The following is a 6,827-nucleotide window of genomic DNA, read 5'->3' on the forward strand; positions in this document are numbered from 1 at the left end:
CTACTGAGCCACCCAGGTATCCCCCATCTATCATATTTTATATTATGTAAAACAAGTACAGGAGAGTTACCCCCAAAAAAAATCCCACTGAAGAAAATATAGCTTTTCTATTAAATAGTAAGCCAAATGGTTTTTTCCTTCAGACATGAATTAGGATTGAAAACATAAAAATAAGACAAATTCACTCCATCCAAACACAAATAATATTATGACAAATTCATCCCTAACAATTTCTAGAATATAGATAATATTTATTTTAGTGTTTGGTCATAAAAGATGGACTTAGCAGGGCGCCTGGGTGGCTCAGTCGGCTAAGTGTCCAACTCCGGCTCAGCTCATGATCTTGGGGTTTGTGAGTTCGAGCCCCACATCGGGGTCTGTGCTGACAGCTCGGAGCCTGGAGCCTGCTTCAGATTCTGTGTCTCCCTCTCTGCCCCTTCCCCGCTCACGTTCTGTCCTTCTGTGTCTCTGTCTCAAAAATAAATATTTAAAAAATAAAAAATAAAAAAGATGGACTGAGGATTCAATTCAAGTTGCTGCATTACATCTTTCCAAATTAACTGTTAGCACTGTATGTAAAACCCAAACCCTAATGGAAATAATTTAAGGAAGCCATGAAGAAAAGATGTCAAAATTAAAATGCACTGATGTATATAAAATGACCATAGTAAGTATCACCTCACTAAATTTCATAATTCACGAAAGGAAAAATATTCCTTTGTTTAGTGCAAATAAGTAGTTCATTTATTTATTGGTTGTTTTGTTTTCATTCAAACTGTATCCAGTTTTTTTCAAATTTTTTAAATTTTTTAAATATATTTTTTGAGAGTGAGAGACAGAGTATGAGTTGGGGAGGGCCAGAGAGAGAGGGAGGCACAGAATCCGAAGCAGGCTCCAGGCTCCGAGCTGTCAGCACAGAGCCCGATGCACAGCGCTAACCCACGAACTGTGAGATCATGACCTGAGCCGAAGTCTGACGTTTAACCCATGAACCACCCAGGCGCCCCTATATCCAGCTTTATTATCCAGATAGTTTTCATAAACAATCATAGTATTTCAGGCAGGACATGGGCGGGCAGTCGTTAACAGTATACAATAATTTTTAAACTTCCTTCTTCAATGGACTACCAAAATCAAGGCCAATGAAGTCTTCATTTGATGCTCTCAACAGGGAAAGTTTAGAGTGAGGGTTGACGCTTGACATTTAGCATCTTGTTATTAAAAGTTATTAAACTTTACACAAGCCAACCCTTTCAGGAAATGAAGTGAAAATGGCAGAATTATGCACCTGAAGATCCACAAGCTACAAAAGGAATTCTTTTGAGAGATGTCATCTCAATGGCAACACTGTAAAGTCCAGATCACCCGCCACACTGAGAACCATTTCTTGGGGTCAAGTTCCAACAGGGATGTGGGTTTAAGGGAGTCAAGTCTATGTGGAAAGCACAGGGAGAAGAGGACATAAAGAATGAATTTTAGCTTTCCCACACCACAAGGCATTTGTGCCAAGGTGACTAATGTGTGTTTATGTCAAGGAATCCCTCCTCCTGGGAACCAAGAGGAAGTTCCTCAAACCTAGAAGGGAATGGTGTTTTGCCCCATTGTATCAATCTTGCTTTGGAGATATTCTGTTAGCGACATACGCCCTTTCCCTCAAAACAACAATAAAGTGTCCTGTGTGCTAACAACATAGCTTAAAAAAAAGTAAATCAAAAGCATGTATTTTTATAAAAGTTGATCAAAAATAGTATTTCAAACAGTGCAGTCACCAGGAGTACACAGTTATCCAAAATGCCCACATTTCACTTGGCATCCCCAGCACCTTCAGCTTTCTGTGCCCTGTCTGTTTGGGCAACTCCATATTCTGCAGGGTTATTCCCATCCTTGCCACAATCAGCTGTCCCCTTTTCCCCTTTGGGTACCAGGTCTCCCTTCTTTGCAGGGGCCTTCTTAGGTCTGGGCTCTGGCTTTCCAGGAGGTTTAGCAGATAGCCTTGCAGACCTCTGTGATCATCCTTCACCTTGGCTTTATCTCCTTCAGAATCCCCTGCTGCCTTTCTCTTGGGCATCATGGCCGGCGGGGGGGGGGGGGGGGAGGGGCACGGGGTAGGCACTGGATGCAAAGGGCAACAGCACATAGGCTTTGGCCAGTCCTGGGGGGTGTTCTCACTTCCTCTTCCAGCTCATTTATTTTTAAAAATTTTTTTTAACGTTTATTTATTTTTGAGTCAGAGAGAGACAGAGCATGAACAGGGGTGGGGCAGAGAGAGAGGGAGACACAGAATCAGAAGCAGGCTCCAGGCTCTGAGCCATCAGCCCAGAGCCAGACACGGGGCTCAAACCCACAGACCGCGAGATTGTGACCTGAGCTGAAGTCGGACACTTAACCAGCTCATTTATTTTTTAAAGGAGTTGCGAGAAAAAAAATCAGGTGGAAGATTTCTTTCTCCCACCTTATTTTAACAGATGCTGCCCAGGAAAATAAACAAGGAAGAGAGAAGCTTTTCTGGCTTCCACTGCTCCCTCTGAGGACCACCCCCCAGGGGTCCCTTCTCATGTTCCATATCAAAGCCCTTGTTGGAAAATTAGAGTAGATACTGAACTGAATAGTACACTGAAACACAGATTTAAGATGTTCCAAATAAAAACAACTTGTTTATATCATATAGAGAATGTGTTTTACATACTTTTAGACTTTAGGGAAAATAACTAGCTTTCAGAAGACGTGTTTGTCCACACATAACACATTTATCAGCTAGTGTTAAATTGAATATAATTCCGCAAAACCAAAATTAATTCTTGCACTACACAGACAACCCCTGCTCAAGTTATACCCGTATATATGTACAGAATAGGAAGATGATTCATTAGGACTGTCCAATGAATGCAGATTTGGTAAGTTTGTGTTTTATATACTTCATCATGAATAAGTTCACACATTAAAAGCAAATGACTTAGCACCATGGAAAGGATGGCAGTTTGAGTTTCCGAAATGCATGTATGAATTATCTCAGGGGTTCAAGGACATGTGGTGGGGGGAGAGAGAAAGAAATTCAGGACATTCATATTGTGCATCTTTCTGGAGCACCAGCCTTTCTGAGAGGTGGGGTAAATTAGCAAGAATACTTTCTCCTGCAGGAATCTGAAAGCCTGAACTCACTCTTAGGAACATTTCATCACCTCACAAGGCAGCAGGTCCCCAAGGCAGGTGGCTCCAAGCTTGGTTGACCCAGAGACTCGATGATACCATGTCAAAACCCTCCATTCTGTATAATTTTCCTTGGTCATTTTCCCAATAGGGGCTTTCTCCTCTAGCTGGCTCTCCAGGACTTATGAAATAACTACCACAGCCCCAGATATCAGATCCAGAGACAAAACAATGCCAGAAAAGAAGAGTAAGGCACCATCTATCTTTTAAGAACAAGAAAATGTTTTTCAGTACCACCCCTCCAAGTAACATGGGCACTCCCAACTATAGGGCGGGCAATCACGATGGGATTCCCATGATCCACGTTGAATGCTGAAGACAGAATTACCTTTCCTGTGTATGTGGAAAGATACTACAGGGAAGAAGGAAGAGGAAATGGACATTGAGTGAGTAACCTACTGTCCCTCAAATGTGTGTGTGTGTGTGTGTGTGTGTGTGTGTGTGTGTGTGTGTGGATATGTTAGGAAGAAAATTTCAAAATTCGCATACATTTTAAGAACAAACAGAAGGCTTAAAAGAACATTTGTGCATACTTATGCATGATGCGCTTGCTCTGAGTCAGGCTCCATACTCCCCAGGAGACACTTGATGAGTTCTCTACTGTTAGGGATAAATCACTGGAAAAGAGAGTAAAGAAGCCCCATCTTGTACATTTGAGACTGGTCCCCTTATAGTCTGCTCTCTGACACCGCTAAAAGAGACACACATTGAACCACAAATTACAAACAAAGAATTGCAACTATACATCTCTCTCGGTCCATTTGGGCTGCTGGGATAAAATGTCACAGTCTTGGTGACTTTATTAACAATGGAAATTTATTAATTTCTCATGGTTCTGGAGTCTGGGAAGTCTAGGACCATAGTGTTCCCAGAGTCAGGGTCTGGTGAGAGTTTTCTGGCTCATAAATGGTACCTTCTCACTGTATCCTCACATGGTAGAAGGGGGCTCTCTGGGGTGTCTTTCTGAAGGGCACTAATCAGGAGGGCTCCACCTTTAATGACATGGTCCTCTTCTAAAACCACTCACCCCTAACACCATCACATAAGGCATTAGGATTTCAACATATGGCTTTGGGGGCACACATAGCATAACAATCAGTCCACAGTCCTGTCCTACTCCTAAATCTCTCTCACTCGCCTGTCATAACAGTCCCTGAAATACATTAGGGGACAAGGTTTCTATTTCCCAAATCCAATTTACTTTCCCTGACTCCAAACCAACCCACTCAGCCAAGTTTGCTATGCTGTAGCCATACTCACTTTTTTTTTTCTTCAATAGATAGACCATGCTCTTTTGTGCCTCTCTGCTTTTCCACACTGACCCTTACCCCCTTGGAAGGGCACACGATTTCTTCTCTACCTGGAAAGCACTTGTCCATTTTCTTCAAAATGGTGGCATGTGTTTTGCTGCTGTCTGGCATCCATGTTATCCCAAAGCACTGACCCCCATGAAAGAATTGTCCCCTCCCTCCATCTGGTCCTGTTGGCAACACAGAGTAAGGCCTGTCCCAGATGTGGAAGCCAAGAGGGCCAGGCCTCCTCTGAGTGCTGGCACAGCAGAACAGGGCACACAACAGACCTGGTTTATGGATACTTAGGATCTTCAGGGGAAATGCAAAGTGGAAACGGTCAAGGGTCATTTCTCAGCAGAACTTTACCACCAGCTGCACTGATGGGAACTCTCCAGGCAGGTGCTTCAGGCTGCAAGATGCTTCATGCACTTGTCTCCAGAAAACACTCTTGGTGTCTGCCCTTTGCCCCAGTTCTGGTCCAGGCTTGCTTCTGTTTCTTGCACCAAGAACGCTGACCACAAAGAAATGCTAGGTCCACTGTTCCCTCTCCTCTAAAGCCTCCACCAAGAGCAGTAGTCACTTCTTTTTCACTATTCCTTAATGTATTATATGTATTCCACTCATAACATTATCCCTTCAATTTTAGGAAAATGTGAGATGCTTGAAGAATGAAAATATATATTACTAATAAGCCTACCAAGAGACTTACATGGTGGAAAAAGCACAGCCTCCAGGATCAGAAAAATTGGATTCACTGACTGGCTCTCTCGTCTTCTGGTAGCATAATCTTGTATGAATTGACCTCTCTGGTACTCAGTATTCAAATCTTAAAATGGAATAATAATGGAAATCTTGCTTTATAAAGATTAAATTACACGACATGGATGCAATGTGTGGGAGTCAGAAAGTGTTTCTGGAATGATTGCATATAAAAATATAGTCAGATATTGAAGAGGAAACCCGCCAGTGTTTTGGGTCTAAACACAAACACTCATATTATCAATATGTACCAGCTGGTATACGTATGGCTTTTCAGTCTGCAAAGCGTTTTTCACTTACATGGTTTCATCTCATGCCAAAGTATGCAAGATGTCCATTTTACAAATGAGGAAATGAGGTTTAGAGAAGTTAAATGTATCAGCCAAAGCACAAGTGTCCCAATTAAAAAAAAATAATTGAGAATCGAACTTTCTGTTGCCTTGTCCAGCTATTAAAATTTCTGCAACAGCAAGTTTTTTTTTTCTCAAAGTAGAATACGAAGTCTTTGAAAGTAGAGGTCATTTATGTTTGTATGTCGCCAGCAGATAGAAAATGCTCAATAGTATTCAGTAAGTGAGTGAATAAAATGAAATTTTAACAAGGGAATGAAGTAAGATTTCAATATGGTGACTAAAGGCCTGAGCTCCAGAACCAGGACAGGTGGGGTCCTGTCCCAACTTCATCTCCTACTACCCATTCAACCTTGGCCAAATCACCCAGCCTAATTTGTACTTTGTTTTGTCCTTGGGACAGTGGAAATAGTAACCACACAGATTTTGGAAGAGGAATAAGAATTCATGGCTAAATACCGTTGGCACTTAGAACAGAGTCTGGGATGGAAAAGACGCTCAGTAGAAGAGGGCTATCACTCTACTACTGCTGTTCTTATCATCATCATCATGACTGGGTGGTATGCTGTCTTAGTCAGCTTGGACCACCATAACGCAATACCATTAACTGGGTAACAAACAACAGAAATGGATTTCTCCCAGTCTAGCACCTGCAAGTCTGAGATCCAGGCTCCAGCATTACCAGATACTGGTAAGGGCCCTCTTTTCGGGCTTGCACATGGCAGCCTTCTTGCTGTGTCCTCACACAGCAGAAAGAGGGGGAGAGAGAGAGTGTGTGAGAGCATAAGCTCTCTGATGTCTCTTTTTATAAGGGTACTAATTCCCTCATGGAACTGCACTCTCATGACCTCATCTAAACCTAACCACATCCCAAAGGCCCCATCTCCAAACACCATCCTATTGGGAGTTAGGACTTCAACATAGGAATTTTGAGAGACTCAAACATTCAACCTGTAACACGTAGCAGTAGGCGTCCAGAAAAAAAGCAAAGGCTCCAAGTCTAGCCAGCCAGGAGGGACCTAGCAAATAGGTCAGGAGGAGAAGAGGTTAATCCTGGGGAATGTCCCCAAGAGCCAGGAAAGGTATATGGTAGATGCAGTATATTCAAACAACCAGTCTGGAGCCTATAAGGCCACATTACTAACAAAGGCATCTCAAGCTCAAGAAGCCAGAAAATGCCATCTGCACTACTCTTTAATGAGCACCTTTATACATACCC

General features: G+C 42.5%; 1 pseudogene; it reads right to left on the reverse strand.

The window, feature by feature from the left end:
- Positions 1–1,054: 1,054 nt before the first annotated feature.
- Positions 1,055–2,068, reverse strand: LOC128314209 (non-histone chromosomal protein HMG-17-like; annotated as a pseudogene).
- Between the last annotated feature and the right edge of the window lie 4,759 nt (positions 2,069–6,827).

Source organism: Acinonyx jubatus, chromosome B1 (assembly GCF_027475565.1).
Source record: "Acinonyx jubatus isolate Ajub_Pintada_27869175 chromosome B1, VMU_Ajub_asm_v1.0, whole genome shotgun sequence".
NCBI lineage: Eukaryota > Metazoa > Chordata > Mammalia > Carnivora > Felidae > Acinonyx > Acinonyx jubatus.